This window comes from Larus michahellis, chromosome 2 (genome assembly GCF_964199755.1).
Source record: "Larus michahellis chromosome 2, bLarMic1.1, whole genome shotgun sequence".
In the NCBI taxonomy this organism is placed as follows: Eukaryota; Metazoa; Chordata; class Aves; order Charadriiformes; family Laridae; genus Larus; species Larus michahellis.
The window spans coordinates 17,661,263-17,678,064 of NC_133897.1; the positions used below are offsets into that span (position 1 = coordinate 17,661,263).

At 48.7% G+C, this 16,802-nt stretch overlaps 1 protein-coding gene across 2 annotated transcripts in view; it reads right to left on the reverse strand.

Annotated features, from left to right (window-relative positions):
* The window catches only part of JCAD (junctional cadherin 5 associated), a 64,156-nt gene that overhangs the window by 15,847 nt on the left and 31,507 nt on the right, over window positions 1-16,802 (reverse strand). Inside the window, exon 1 of one of the 2 annotated variants that reach the window (XM_074574369.1) lies at window positions 12,316-12,403. The exons of the other annotated variant lie outside the window; for it this stretch is intronic. The gene's annotated coding sequence lies outside the window, so the exon portion shown is untranslated. Of the gene's footprint in view, window positions 1-12,315; window positions 12,404-16,802 lie in introns of those variants that run through there. 2 annotated transcript variants of the gene reach the window in all.

Below are 16,802 nucleotides of genomic sequence, written 5' to 3' on the forward strand. Positions count from 1 at the left end.
TGCAGGAGGAGGGCGCGGATTGCAGGGCAATATGCCTCTCCCTACAGCTCTGCATATTCCAATTAAGAAAAAATGTTCACATGAACAAGGACAAAATATGCATGAGAACAAAAATAAATTATGCAACCACATGAGAAACCCAGGTAATATCATGCAATACCCCAGCTAAACAGTCCTTTTTACAGATTACTTTCTTTTTGGCCTGCGTCGGCCTGCTGGAAATCAGTGATCCTCAAGTAGAATAATACAAAACCTAAGATTTCAAGTACGCAGCACACTTCCACTGCATAAAATGACTGGAAACAACCTGAGATGCCCATGTCTATCGTGTCTCAATGATCTCCAAGACATGGGACAGTTAAGATTTTTCTTCCCAGTGGCCACCCTCAATTCTGCACTGTCTAGAGCAAAGATCCAGCCAACTAAATTAGTTGTCTGGAAACAATCTCTATTGTCTATACCCCTGTCGCAGCTTATTATGGCAATTACAGAATACCTATTCTTCCAGAGTTTTAAAACAAGTGGAAGGTAATGATCTGTTCTGTAGGTTGTGCACAATGGACCCATTCTGATACATTCCTCCTTGCTTGAACTGTGTTACCAGAAGAAAGAAAGGAAAAAAAAGGTGGATGAAGAAGAAATTAAACACACAGAAATAGATTTTTTGTGTAAAACATAAAACACTCAAGATGATTTTCGCTGCATGAAGAGTTCATTTAACACGCCTGGTGAGTAGTGTGTGTCCTTAGTAGCAGTAGCAGAGCTACCTGAGGGACAGGAGCCCAGCATTGGCAGCTGCTCAAAAGGAGATTGTCTCTGCAAAGATCATGAAAGGCAAGTGCATTTTCTACATCAGGCTCTAATGTTCTCTTAGGCAAGAAGAAAGGGAGAACTTTATTCACTGCTGTTTACAATAATTTACTTTAGATGGAGTAACTACGGAGATGGCTGCTGCACATTCATTAGTACTAAATCTCTCAGGCTACGTATACGCAGGATTTGATGAGTTGGCTTAGAATATAAACCAGTTTCTGTGGTGCAGCACTCTATATATTATGGCCACTTTGTGCCTATCCAGCGCCCCATCCATTTTCTGTTCCCACCCTGTCTCCTGGATACTCCTGCAGACTGCGGAGCCGGTTGGGCCGGCTGCTCTGGGCCAGCCCGGCGTGCGGCTCCTGGGCACGCACGGACCCTCTGGCCGCCTCTGCCCTGCACTGCCCACAGCTTGCCCGAGGACAGCCCGTGGTGTGGAAAAACAGGCACAATTTTTATGCAGAGCCGCAATTTAACTGGTGAACTGGAAGACTGCAGAAGTGGCTTTTCAAAAGCCTGAGAGCCTGCTGAGCACTTAAACCGGTTTGTCTCTAGAGCTTAATGAATCTCTTCCCTTTTCACACATGTAATACTACACACCCCTTAAAAACGGAGAAATAAAGCTCTGTGCCGAAGATATTTTAGGAGTATCCCTTGCTAGAACAGGCCTCCAAATTCCAAGTAAGTGCTCTGAGTAAGCGAGCCAGCAGTAAGTACAAGCAGGCAGAAAGCAGGGAGGAGCGGGACCCTTCCCTCTTGGAAGGACGGGAAGGCTTCATGTGTTATTTTTGAATGCTGACCTAAAAGGCTAATTTTCCATCCACCCGCCACCCTGGACTGAGCAAAGGAGCCAGGTACGAGCAAAGCAAGGAGAACAGCTGGCTGCTAGAGCTGTTCAGCTTCTAACAAGAGAAAGATCCGATGTGACTACCATAAACAGCAGAAAGCCCATCGGAGTGCTTGCAGGTGCAAGGAAGAAATGTGCTTTTCCTGCTATTATTGTCAGCCTGGCTTGGAGCGCGGCTTAACCCTCTCTCTGCCGCCCGCTGCAGCCATGGGGCCATCAGAGAGGCAAAGGCAAGTGGGCAAGAAACCTCCGGCCCGTGGGGTTTACTCTGCTCCTCCTTTTGGCACCAGTGGTGAAGAGCAACGTGGTGGAAATGCACGGTGAGGAACTGGTGCGACCATCTCCTCCTGTTCTGCAAACTTAGCACGTGTGGAAGGGAAAACCCCGCAGTGCTACGGGCGGTGGGAAGGCCTGGCGGGGAGTGGGATGCTGTCACTGTGCCCATCACAGCTCCGCAATGGGAACGAATAAGACGGAGAAGCCTGCACCCCTCTGCCTGTGTGGTGCCCTGGGCACCAAACCCCCCAACAAGCTGTCCTCAGACCTACCACATGGCAAAAGGCTTTGTGCCCATTGCAGCGGTGGCAAGTGGCTGCTAGCCAGGACACTGTCGGAACACGTGCCTCAAAGGGCTGAGCAGAAGTCACGGGGAGGTACCATCCCCCCACATCGGACCTGGCAGGGGACAGGGGAGCCGGAGGCCCTGCCTGAGCAAAGCCTGCAGGACATCAACCATGTCAGCACCCAACGTCCGCAAGGATACTGGCCAGCTTTCCAAACCTGGCTGCAGTACTGGGACGCTCTTCCCATCCTCCCTTAGATAAATAAATCTAAAACATAAAATCAAAGGAATTGGATTGGCAGGAGTAACAAAACCGTTGCGGCAGCACTGTCTCGCAAATAATCTGTCAGACTGGGCCAAAGAGTAAAGGCTGTGCAGAGCTTCTAATTTGAGGGAAGATCAACAACGCTGGAAAACAGTTTGTTTTTCCAGCGCTCATTTGTTTTGTTTGCCAATGACATCAGTAGTTTCTGATAGGGTTTGCTTCCTGAGGATGCCTGCTATCTTGCCAGCGTTTCCGACTTGTCCCCGTCAGCCAGTACAACTCCACATTACACTGGAAACAGGGGCCAAGCTTTTCTCTGGAAACTTCTCAGCAGCACTCTCAGATGCAAAGAAACAAGCGCAGGCTGAACGGCGGAAACCGGCATCAGCCCCCCTGTACGCGGACACAATGGGGACCCGCAGCCTCGGCGAGCGGGACACAATGGGACCACCAGACGGAAACGTCATCAGAGCACCTCGGCTCGGGGTGCTCTGCCCCAGAGCAGGGACCTCACTGCTGGCCCTGAGAAAAGCCCAAAGCGCTCCTGAAAGATACCCTGAAGAAATCTGGTGCTAGAGTTTCCTCTGCGCTGCTTCTGGACTCCATCATCAGTGGGGGAAACGCATTGGTTTCTATTGATGGTCTGCATTTATCTGCAGTTTTTTTCAGCGGCAGAGGTTCCCAAACCTTTTTGGAGGGGTACCACCACCACCTGTAGGATGATCAGTACCAGCAATGATGAATGACAACACTTGAAGCAGTGGCAGAAGCAGCTCCACGCTCTGAAATGTCTGGCACGCCGCTGAATCCTCCCTGCATGGTGTTTCGAGCAGCCCATTGCCGTGCTCCTTCCTTTAGCCCTGGCTCCAGAGAGCGTCCTGGCGCAGCACCCACGTATGGGTGGGAGACCAGAAGTGGCAGAGAATTTATCTTTGGCTGCCCTCTGTCACATCTCTCCTGCCCTTGAAAAACTTGCTACTTGAAATAAAGTGGAGGGTGGCAACCTTTATGCTGTTTGAATACGACCCCTGAAGTCCTTGCGCATGATTCACCCTGCCCACCTCTGCCAGAACTGTTTGTAACATTTTTGTAAGTGATTCTGCACAACTTTACAGAAAAGAAAACACTGAAGGAACACGACCCGTATTGCAAAATGAAGCATACAAACATCATGAATTGCCAAAATTAAGGCACCTTGAATGGCCGCACAAGTTCCTGCAGGCTGTAATTAACATGACTTCAGGCTACTGAATTCTGCAGGACTGCACCCTGGGTTGCTGTGCAGCCTAGGTGATGGTAGTCTGCCCAGGCTTTATCTACAGCAGCTATCCAAACGCTGTTCTGAAGACGGAGTTACTAACAGGCATCTGAATTACAAAGCGTATTATCTAGATGGGTCGCACATTAAGCTAGCTTATCTTCACTCATGTCTGGGTGACATTATTCCCATTTCATATCAGACATGTACCAGACAGAAGTATTTATACAGACAGACTAAAGTGAAAACAATCCTCTCCATTTTAGGCGCCTAGTCTGAAGTGCCTACAACATGATTTTTTAAAGCATATAGCCTTAAAAGTGAACTAGGTATGTTCAAAGCAACTGCTGCAAGAACCTAGTGCCTCTGCACATCAACTCGAGTGTGGAAAGTCAGCTGTCCACACAATGAAGGCATGGGATGAGCCAAAAAATTGGTTGCAGAAATTTGTCTACCACACTGTCCTCCATCCCTCTGCCCATCTAATCCAGCACCATCACTTTTGTCCAGGCAGTGTCATATCCCTCCCACCTCTGTTAACTCCTCACCACTGTGCGCCCCACTGCCTTCATGTCCCACTTCCCACACCCACCTGTCCTTCTTGCCACCCCCCACCACCCCCCACCATCCCTTCCCTGCCTTCCCGTCTCCTGATGCCACCAGTCTGGCCACTCTTCCTGCACTGCCCACCACCCTGCCATCCTGCACCCCTTACAGCTTCTCCTGAGGAGTCCTCAGTTCGCGTCCATCACCCCCATTTTCTCCTTCCCCTCCTGATGACTACCTTCTGTCACATCTACATTTCCAGCAGAAGCACCTCTGTGCCTGCTCTCTTTTCCCAGGTCTGAGACCCTGTCTCACCTGGAAAAAGCAGGAGCTGTCATTATGGGGACAATCCAGCTCCACCGCCGCAGTCCTGGGCATGCTCTGCTTGCCCATCGGTTGGAACGGTCAGAGAATGAGCACCATCCCTGCACAGGGCTGGGCTGCTGGGCACCAGAGGGATGAGAGGGAAAAATGATGGACGGGAGAAATCTTTGGAAAATGGAGCGTCTAGAACCAGAGACGAGTCTGCCAAGAACATGAGCAGACGTCTCCGAGCCTTGTCACCACAGATCCTGTTCCCGATCATGATGGCACCGCAGGTCTCAATCAAACAGCTGGAGGATTTCTTTTCTTTGCCCTTTTTAATGTGGGCAAAACAACATTCCTTCTCCCCTCCCTCCTCCCCCCTAGTTTTTCTTGGAAATGGTTGAATTGGTTTAGCTGACGATATTAAAATAAATTTAGCCTGAGAGAGAGACACAACCTGAAAGGCTCAGATCAAGTGATAAAAGCCTGACAGACTACAGCAATGGAAAACAGGTTCTTGTAGTAGAAGTTTTAATACTAGATGGTACCACTCGCTCAGTCTAAATATAACCCTGAGCAACATCCCAGGAGAATATCTAAGTCTTTGGCCATTGTAATTGCTCCTGTTTTCTCACTCTGGTTTTGCATAGGTGCATAGGAGACAGCATATCAAAAATAAAGACATTCAATAAGGTTTTGCCTTCATCATTTCATCTTTTCGGGGACGATAAAAGTCAGATGGGACTGTAAATGGTAGGCTACTGTGCGTGCAGCCGCCCCGGCGCGCCGTGCCCCTGCCCCTGCCTTCCGCTGCGGAAACAACCACCACCACATTCGCTGGCTGGCAGGCACGCGCTCCATCGGGAAAGATCAAATCCACGTGCTTGAAGAGCCTTCAACAACAATGTTCACTATGATCAAGTATTAGATATTTAATGCAAAGATAGTCTAGAACACAGGAAAAAGAGATTAGAGAATATTAACGTAAGTTGGATGTATTCAAGTTGGCAGCGCTTAATTAAGCGTAGGCTAGGAGTAAGGAAGGAGTAGGGAACGAGCCAGGGCAGCCCCCGAGCCATGAGTAAATACCTCCTAGAAATTCTCAAAGGATAGGCGAAGGGCAAACATATTATCTAACTTCAAACAAAGGGGGGAAGGAGACAGATCTGAGGTTCCACAGAACAAACAGCCCGGCTTTGATATCAACTCAGACAAATTATTATTCAACCCACTTGTAAATACTTATAACAGGTGTCAATTTATCGTGGAGCGGGAGGGAGCGAGTATGCGATCCAGGAGGAGCAGCAGCGTTTCCAGCTCCCTGCTTCCCGCCCTGCACCGCAGCTGCATCCACTCCCACAAGATAAAGTCATGAGAAAACAGAAAACACAGACTTGTCAAGAACAAATTAAGTCTAATCAATTTAATTTTCTTCTTTGACGGAGCTGGGAGCATAGTGACTAGGGAGGAAAAGACAGTAGAAGTCGCACACTGGAACGAGGAAAGCTTTTGATGGATGCATGTGATATATGCAAATCAGGTGAATACAATTTAGGTATAATTTACTCTAGGTGGGTATACAAATGTTTCAAATCTGTACTCAAGGAATAGTTAGTAAATTCAATGTCAACCTGAAAAGGTCTGAGCCTGGGGTCTTGCTCTATTCGGTATTTCCATTAATGACTTGTAAATTAGAATAAAGATTACAATTCCAAATCTGTAGGGAGTGCTGCGAGCATTTTCAGGGATTACAATTAGAATAAAATCTTAATAAATTAGAGACGCAGTCTGAAATGAGTGACTGACACTCAATATGGGCAGGTGTAAAGCACTGTGCTGAAGAAGAAGGGAGCAATGCACAAGTGCAAAAAGGAGTCTCGGGGGCTGGAGCCGTGAAGAGAGAAGACATCAAGAGTAGCGTGGGGCTTGGTTCACACAGGTGAATGTGCTCGGAGATATACTGAGAGCAGCACCACATGTCAGGCTCTTTACTCCTCTCAGCCTCAGACCCAGTTCTGGGCCCTACCTCAAGCGAGACGCTGCTCCCTGCCACTTGCTCACAAGCAGTTTAGGAAGTGTGAGCCCTTGAGAAGAGGGTACAAGAAGTGGGCTTGTTTAGCTGAAAGAAAAGGGAGGAGGAATGAGGGTGAGAGAATGAGAGATGATAACAAGTTTCAAATATGTCAGGCTGCTAAAAGGCAGTGATAATCTTATCCGGCTCCCTGCGGATGTGGAAAACTGAAGGGACTGGCTTAGCATGCAGCAAGGGAGATTTCGGTTAGATATTAAGGGGAACCGTCTTGCCATGATGATAGTTAACCACTGGTTAGGCAGGGAGGCTGCCAATCTCCATCAGCAGAGGTTTTCAAGAGCAGGCTAAACGAAGCTCTATCAGGAATGGTGCAGATGAAGCAGATCCTGCCTCAGAACCAAGGGATTTGGGATGGACACTAAACACATTGACATTTCTCCGCTGCCTCCCCCCCAAAAAGGTATCGTTTTGTTGTTGTGCCCCACACATTTCTGAGAAAATCAAAATGCTTCTGTACAAGATTCCTAGTCCTATAAATAGCCACCTTACCTGAATTACAATGTGCCTTTCCCCCACGGCTACGACTGTCCGAAGTAGAACAGCCACTTTATCACAAAATGCCACCAATGACCTACTTTGCAACCCCCTTTCCTGACAGCCTCTGCCCTTTGGGGAGGAGTGAGGGGGTGCCAAGGGCAGGCAGGCCTGGCAGGGTGGCAAACACCACGCAGTAGGAACAGAAACTTTGCCTTTCCTCCAGGGATGGGAGGGATAGGGAGTCTGAGACACAAGAGACACACCACACGTTGCAGGATCTTGAGCAGAAAAGAGGCAGTAGATGTGCTGAGTGGAAGTACAAGAACAGGGTCCTGACCAAAGGACTCATATCAGATCACGGACACACACCAGGCAAAACTTCAAGAAAATTCCCATTACAGCCAACACCACACTGAGGGCTTCAAAGCCACTAGTGCTAAATGCACAATCATCTCTGCTGACGACATGGGAAGATGTGCCAAAGTCATTGCTGGAAGATAAGCCAACTCTACGTTGGCTCTGCATGTCTTCCCAGGCCAGTCTCTCCCATTCATCTCACAGAAATTAAAAAGAAATCTGTGAATTTTTGTGTTTAACCCTCATTACCTGTGAGCAGGAGGGTTCACATTTTTTCACTAACACAGGGATTCACAGACAGAGGAAATTACAGCTCACATTCTCTTTGCATTCCCTGAGCAAAAAGTCCTCACTGAAATCACCGAGGAACTGTGCCAGAGAATGAATTAATGAAACGGTGTGTCTCCAATAAAATTAGGAAGTGGGGAGGAGGAGCGAGTCTCGAAGAGTTTGTTTAACTCTCAGACGGTAGTTATTCCTGTCTTCTATCTCACCGGTGCAGATGCATCAGCAAACCCACTGTGGCATCAGAGAGAGAGCAGAGCATCTCCTGGGGGAGACCTTAACGAGTGTCGGCTGCTCTCCAGGGGTTGACAGCCCCGTTCGTTAGGAGGTTCCAGGTCGTATTTCAAAGTTTGCCTTCTCAGATTTGCCAAGAAAAAATGGAAGAGAGTTAGATTCTCTTTTTTTTTTTTTTTAAGTAATATGGGTGTTTGAGTACTGGGTTTGCAAAATGATGAAATAAGTGTCTGATGGCACATGGATGGGAGTTTGTATCCGTAATAAGGTTGATTTTTAAATTTGCCATGGACCAATCCAGCCCCGACTGAACACTGATTCGCTGAGGCTCGTAAGCATCCAAATAGAAGTAAACGCATAAAGGGAGAGAGGAAACGTCCACGCATGCACAGATACCGCTGCTCGCATTAGCTGGTTTTCAAAATGTCAACAGCTCGCTTCCCCCGATGACAGAGCGGCACACTACTCCACTGAAATCGGTCCAGATTTTTTTCAGAGAAGGAGCAATTGTTAAAGAGCACTCAGTGCTACTCTGCGCTCCAGATACAACCAGTCCTTCGACCAATTGGCAGCATATGGTGTATTTCCTCAAATGACAGCTTTTGTTTGTCACAACAGGAGAACAAAATAGTACATTTATTAAACAAAGCATAATTAGCCAACTCTTTCCCTCCCAAAAAGGAACTGCAGAAGAGGGTATTTTTTAGGACTTGGACGAATGTTTCCATGCTGTTTATGACACTTTTGGACAGAGCAATCCATTGTGGTGGAACAAAGCACATGGAATCACATTTGTTGTTCACATCTTAAAATCAAGATGTTAAGGGCTAATCATCCCACCTAAAATACCTATGGCAGAGTGCTAATAAGCTACTCCCACACTAGGACTATATGGACCATTATTATTGTTTGCATGTTTTTTAACAGAAAAGCTCTCCATCTGCACAAACCAAAAAAAAGCCCCAAATCTCAGTAATGACCATATTAAATGTTTCGAAGTACAAATTTTTAATAAGGGATCCATCACATAGTTGAACTTCTTTGAGGTGACAGTGACGTGACTTATAGAGCCTGGGCTCTGTGATCAAAAGGATTACACACATTAGCATCCTACTAATCACAGCAGGACGGGCCAGCCCATCAGGCCAGGACTCACGGAGGAGAGATCCGTAAACAAACACTTTCTCCTGCTCACAAACGTGGCTGGGAGAGGAGGCGCTCCAAAGTTGGTGTGGTCTTCTCCTCTTTCAAAGAGATAAGGATTGTGTCTGCTGGAGTAAATAAATTCTCAGCATAGTCTTATGCATCTGTTTGTTTACTCATTTTCAGACATTGCCATCCTCTCCTGTGTTGTTATCCCTTTTATATTACCCTTGTACGTATAATCAAATGCCCTCTCTTCTGGATTGACCCTCTGCTTCTTCCTGTATTATAGACGCCTTTGATCTTTCTTTCTTGCATCTGTGTGTCCTGCCTTGTAGTCTCAGCAGGATTTCCCCCCGACCCCTTGCACTGCCAGAAAATAAATGCCAAAGCAGCATTTGTATGCTTTAGCGCAGAAAAAAAAAATGAGAGAGACGCTGGAAGAGCCTACAGGCAGGCTCCGCTGGGTGTGCTGGGCAGAGCTGCCCACCGGTGGGGGAGGTGAGCCCAGGCTGGTGAAAGGTGGCCCAGCTCCTGAGCCCCCCTGGACCAACAAGGTGAGCAGCTATCACTGTGACGGGGGAAGAGGGACCATCCTAAAATTTCAGAAATGGCTTTTTTTTTTTCAGAAATGGCCCCCCTTTGTCACACACTTGGTGACTTGCACTTTCAAGAAGCAAAACTCAGCCTTTAACTTTTTTTTTCTTTTTTGCGACTAGCTCAGATTTCAAAACCCCGTCCCTTGCCCCACCATTTGAGATGGTCCGAGTTAGGGCTGACAAATTCTATTAATATCCTAGCTGTAATACACTTGGGCGACGAAGAGGCTGCTGTTGATTTTTGTTCTCTGCAGGCACTGCCAGTACCAGCAGAACTGAGGGTTATCTCTAGGTAGATGTGAAAAGATGCCATCAGTTCACACAGAGACCTTAAGGATCGCATCAAGACTGCTGAAAGGCTGACCAACCCCTTCCTTCATAGCTGGAACTGGTGAGTAAGCTTCCCCAGCAAGCCCGAGTCCACTGGCTCTTCAAACAAAGCACAATAACAAGGTTGCAGAAAGTGAGATAACCCTTTCCACTCAAGAAGTGGAAAACAACATCTGTTAAAAACCAAATAAACGGGTGTAATGGCTTCAGCAAGAGACCCAGAGGATTTTAGGGATGCAGCTCGTGGCTTGGTCAACACATTGTGAACAGCAAATTACAAGAGAACAATTGTTTCATACCAAGCTCTCCCACCCCTGAACTCCCTCAAGGTTAATTAGGATGGCCTCTGGCCAAATTAATTAGAAGAGACGATTTGGGCAGGACTTTGCTATACACTCGGAACTAGTTCCAAGGTGACCGAGAAGTTCAGAAATGCCTCACCTTCCAAATAAAGCCTGCTTGGCAAAAAAATGAGCTCACGTGTGCCATGTCATTTCTCTGACAATCAGGAGAAACACTTAAAAGTAATCTTTCCCTAACAAACGGCAAAGGCAGAAGAATTTTCTGTATCCTTCCCACTGAACAATATGCCCTTGTTTATTTTCTGTGTGCTTTTTGGGTCGTAAGAGGCCAGTGAAATTATGCATCTAAAGAACAATATACTACTGTAATATGCCACTTGATACACACAACCCAGCAGACTCTCAAAGATCCGTCTTTTCCAAGAGCTGGCGAGTACATGTTGCAGCATGGAGAAATCCTGCACATCACCATAGGAAGGGAGGATGCAGAAGCGGGCCCAGCTTTTGAAACAACAGGCTAAATTGGTATTTTAGTGGGTATTATAACATGCCCCAGTGGCACAGCTTAGGAGAGCATCCTGCCTTGAGGGTGACAGCCCTGCCCAGCTTCTCTACCCGGCGGCAGCAACCTGCCTTGACCTCCTCCGGACTCCTGATGCCCTCAGCATCTTTGGCAAAGGGAATAGCTGGCAGGACCACACTTTTTTCCTCCAAGTGGTACCACAGTGAGTGGTAGAACCGCAAGAGCGTAGCAGGGTAGGGCAGATCTAGCTTCTGTGATTACAAGCTAAGCGCTGGCACAAATTGAGGCTCTCGCAGTGGCTGCATCTCTGAACTGCAAAGCCCTTCTCTGTCATTAATCTGATATTCTTTAGTTTGAAGCCGGAAGGTTGCTATTTTCCATGTGTTTGTTACCCACAAACAGCAACAGCGTTTCTGGGCAGAATCAGAACTTTTAAAGTGACAAAGAGAAAAAGCTTCAGCTCATGCAAAGAAGTGGAGCTGAATACTTTTCGGCAGGACACAATTCTCATTGTCACTAGCCAAGATTTAATGCCTTGACTGTGCGGATCAGACCGACTACTCAGAACAGTTACATGGTATTTTCACTTAAAGACAGGGGCTGGAGTAACTTAATGTGTAGGGTCCATGCCACAAAAAAGGCATTATTCTCAACTCTTGACACACAAAAAAAGGAAAAAAAAAAAAAACAACCAAACCCAAACCCTTAATAGATGCAAGAGTCCTTTGGCGCAGATCCAGCAGCAGACTAAGGCCATAATTTGTAATTCTGAGGCAATTATGAAATGACATAACAGCACAGACCTCCTTCTGACATAACAGCTTTTTTTTTTTTTTCATCTCCTTTGCAACAGTACATGGTTTAAAACAACCCCCAGAAAGGAAATAACCCCAAGGATCTATTTGACTGCTGGGTAAATATCGGGAATAAGCACCGAGAGGGGCGGCGGGTGATGTTTCAGACATCCTGCTCGGTGTCAACGGGACCCAGCACCGAACGGCAGCCGGCGCCCGGGTGGCGACGGGGTGGGGGGACGGCAGCGACCGGCGCTGAATGAAGGTGAGCGGCACCGACTAACTTCCCTGGGACTCCTGCTCCAGGGGGAGCTGGGCCCTAAAAGGGAGGGGGGGGGGGTGTGATGGGGAGGGGGGGGGGACACGGGTAAAGAGAAGAACGAGCAGGTGCAAAGCGGCCGGAGGAGGGATGGGGATACCGAGGGGATGTCTCTCCCCGCGCCTCCCGGGTACCGCGCATCGCCGCCCGCCTTCGGACCAGTCCGACCCTTTCCCCCCACCACCACCACCCCCCCCCCGACACCCCCCGCCCTTCCCAACTCCTCACTAACCCTTTTCCACGACCTGCCGGGAACTCACCTCTCCGGGCGATCACCGCAGGACCCTCCGGTGGCGGCTGGGGCCGCCGCGCTCAGCGGCCGCGGCAGCCGGGAGGCGCCGAGCGCGGGGCGGGGCGGGGGGGGGGGGGGGGGGGCGGGATGGGGCGGGGCGGGGGGCGGGCGGGGACCCGCCCGCCCCCCGCCCCGCCCCATCCCGTCCCCCCCCCCCCCCCCCCCGCCCCGCCGGAGGCTCTTGGAGCATCACGGCGTCGTTTAACCTGGAGAAAAGGAGGTTGAAGGGAGACCTTATCGCTCCCTACAGACTATCTGGAAGGAGGTTGTAGCGAGGTGTGTGTGCGTGGGGGGGGAGGGTGTCGGTCTTTTCTCCCGAGGAACAAGTGATGGGATGAGAGGAAACAGCCCCAAGTTCATCGAATCGTAGAATCGCCTGGGTTGGAAGGGACCTTTCAGATCATCAAGTCTAACCATCAACCTAGCTCTGACAAAAACCGCCGCTAAACCATATCTCTAAGCGCTACGTCTGCCCGTCTTTTAAATACCTCCGGGGGTGGCGACTCAGCCACTTCCCTGGGCAGCCTGTTCCAATGCTTAATAACCCTTTCCGCGTAAAAATTTTTCCCAACCTCCAATCTAAACCTCCCCCGGTGCAACTTGAAGCCATTTCCTCTTGTCCTATCGCCCGTCACTTGGGAGAAGAGACCGACCCCCACCTCACTACACCCTCCTCTCAGGTAGCTGTAGAGAGCGATAAGGTCTCCCCTCAGCCTCCTTTTCTCCAGGCTGAACAACCCCAGTTCCCTCAGCCTCTCCTTATAACACTTGTGCTCCAGACCCCTCACCAGCTTTATTGCCCTTCTCTGGACACACTGCAGCACCTCAATGTCTTTCTTGTAGTGAGGGGCCCAAAACTGGGCACTGTACTTGAGTTGGGGCCTCACCAGTGCCGAGTACACGGAGACGATCACTTCCCTAGTCCTACTCATCACAAGCTGTGCGAGGGGAGGTTTGGATTGGATATTCGGAAAAATTTCTTCACCAAAAGGGTTGTCAAACATCAGACCAGGCTGCCCAGGGAAGGGGTGGAATCACCATCCCTGGAGGTATTTAAAGGACAGGCAGACGTGGTGCTGAGGGACGTGGTTTAGTGGTGGTTTTGGCAGTGTTATTACGTTGATGGTTGGATTCAATGATCTTAAGGGCCCCTTCCAACCTAGACTATTCTATGATTCTACGATTCTATTGCTGTAACAGCCAAGGTCAGCTAACTTCATTATTTTGCCCCGTTGGAGAGTCGGAAGCAAAAAAGCGTAGAAGGTCACACCTGTGGGGAGGAGCAGACAGGACAGGTGACCCAAAACCAGCAGGATATTCTATCCCATCTGCATGCTCAGTATGAAAGCTGAGGGATCAAAGGGTCAGGCCTCTTCCTTCAATGCCCAGCATCCGAGGAGGATTCTCTCTGTTCACCTGCCTTTGACCCGGATCTGTGTGTTCCTCAGTCCAGATCTGGAATCCAGTTCCCATCCCTCGCTGAGTCCAGTCTGGGACTTTCCCAGTGCCTGACAGTGACGTGATCGTCATCCTGGGAGCTTGATGTGGTTTTGCATATATTGTAAATATGTCATTATTTTCTTTTTATTTTATTATTAATATTTCATTAAATTAGTTCAGTTCCTTCTAAACTCATAAATTTCTTTCTCTCTCTCCCTCCTCTCCTTGGAGAGACAGGTCGGGGAGAGCATCTGTTGTGCATTTCAGTGGCCAGTCCGGCCCAAACCACTTTTCTCCACTGAAGAGATGTTGTGGGATTTTTTTTGTTCTTGCTTTCTCTCTCAGCCCACAGCTTCACTGAGAAGACATCGACTTTGTCAGCACAAGGAAAATCTGCAGATGGGGTCCATCAAGGATGGAGAGGGACCAGAAGAGACCCTTTCAAAGTGCGCTGTGCCTGCCAGCACCCAAAGGGCTTGTTCTCACCATGGATTTCACAGTGACATTGTGATGGTTTAACCCCAGACAACAACCAGGACAATACAGCCACTTGCTCACTCCCTCCAGCTGAGATGAGGGAGAGAATCAGAAAAGTGAGAAAAAATTCATGGGTTGAGATAAGGACAGTTTAATAAGTAGAGCAAAAGCCACACATGCAAGCAAAGCAAAACAAGGAATTCCTTTACTACTTCCCATCGTTGGGCCATCTCGGGCCATCTCCAGGAAAGCAGGGCTCCATCACACATAATGGTGACTTGGGAAGAAAAATGCCATAACTCCAAATGTCCTCCCCTTCCTCCTTCTTCCCCAGCTTTATATACTGAGCATGACACCACATGGTGTGGAATATCCCTTTGGTCAGTTGGGGTCAGCTGTCCCATCTGTGTCTCCTCCCAACTTTTTGTGCACTCCCAGTCTACCCTCTGGCGGGGCAGTGTGAGGAGCAGAAAAGGTCTCGAGAGCTTAGCAACAACCAAAACCGCCAGTGTGCTCTCAACACCATTTCTCATCCCAAATCCAAAACATAACACTACACCAGCTGCTAGAAAGACAGTTAACTCCATCCCAGCTGAAACCATGACAGACATCCGCAAGTATTTTTAAAGCACTGCTCGTTGCCTGCTTCCCCACCTCTCCCTTCCCCGTCATTTATTCAGCCTCTAGAAACAGGTGAATAGTTTGCAAATCTGTTTTGGTTTAAAGCCACTCTTGAAACAGTATGTTTGTGAATCATTTACTTCAGCAATTGCTTGGGCCCATCAACTGCTTGCCGTGTCTTAATTGACTTTTACCCTAGGCTATCAAAGTGCTTTACACTTGTTCATAAATTGAGTCCTGTTCAATACCTGCTCTAGTTAACAGCGAGAAAACAAGGGCAGTGAAGTTACATGATGAGTCCAAGGTCACGGGAGAAGTCTGCAGAAGAGCCCAGAACTGAGTACAGGTTTCCCAGTGCCCTGGTTTCGTAGGGAGCTGGAAGGAATCGTCATTGACCTGCTTTTCTATGGACATCTCCTTTTGTCTTCCAGCAGTGAGGCTCTGAGCCTGCAGCTGCTGACACATGAAGTATCCACCAAGGGTAATGCCACCGGCAGCAGGAGGACCTCCAGCAGGACCCCGCGCAGGCACCTTACGCCCCATCCCTGCAGGGTACCTGGGGAGTTCTCTGTGGCTTTGCTGGTTGGCAAACCCACGTATTTTCCCACGGTAAAGCCTTGTAGCTGACACAGTCAATCACTAGAAAGTTTAGGTTTTGTCACAGAGCAGCTTCTTGTGGGTGTGACGGCAGCGCAGGTTTCCATCAAGGAAGCCATGCTGGCACAAGTTACCATTTATTATTTAAATATCTCGACTCTGACAGGCAAATTGGGACTTGTGGGTTTTTTAAATACCTGTCTCTACTGTCTTGTACGAAAAAAAAATTCCAGGATGATTTTCTCATCTGCATGGCTGCAGCTCTGAGCTTTTCGCTCTCCTTGGTTGTAGGAGACAGTCCTGTTTATATCCCTTCTTCCCAAACAAAAAAGCTTTTGCTCCCTGTGGGTAGTTACGGTGCACCACACAGAGCAGGTCCTCACTGCTGGAGCTCTCTGCTCTCCGTTGGGAAAGCTGCTGTGGCACTGGCTTTAGGGGATGGGAAGGAGGGGGGGGCACAGGCTGAAGCTTCCACTCCATGGAAGGAAATCTGGATCATTTGCTGAACAATGTCAAGGTGAAGGGAAGGGACATCTTTATGTCGTCAGGAGGTCACAGCCTGTGGAGAGTACGACAAAAGTGCAGAGGACAGAGACACCTCAGAGCTGCCTCTCTGCACCTGGGGGCATTTTTTGTTACACCTCTTCTGAGAATACTTCGTGGGCTGTAAAGGGAGGCACAGCCCATGGAAGGAGGCAGTTCGGCAGATTTGTTTGGAGTCCTGCAGTCACTGAAGATTTCCCCCGAGTGAAGTCAAAGGGCCTCGAGTGGAGAAACAGAGCTTTCCTCCTAAAAAAGGAAAACAGCCACCCGTGCTTCTAGCTCTCCTGTTGCAGTGAAAAGCCTGAAAACCTGAGCTGAACATAACTCGATGGTCAGACACCAGAAAGCAAATTGCATGATTTTTGAGAGAATCTGAGGGATCTGTTGGGCTGGATTCACAATTAACGACTGATGACGGCTGGCAGCCCCAAGTCGTGTCCAAGTGGGATTGCCCAGAGGGCTGGTGTAACGCACAAAGCCATTCGTCTGCGGTTTGGGAAGTCTGAGTGCTGCACTCCTCAGCAGCATCGCAGCTTTCAGGGACTCCCTTTGCTCCTGCTGCATCTTGCCCTCCGCCTCTCAGAGATCAAACTCTTTGGCCAGATGTCGCTTCTGGTTTTGCCTTAGCTCATTGCCCAGATCAATGGGGTTGCGGTCTCAGGTGGCTACTGCAACGCAGATCGTGACTGCCAGAAGCAGGGCAAAGATGAAGAAAAGCAGAGCAGACAGGAAAGCAATTCTGCTTTTTGATGGCCAGAGTAAATGTATACAACTGAT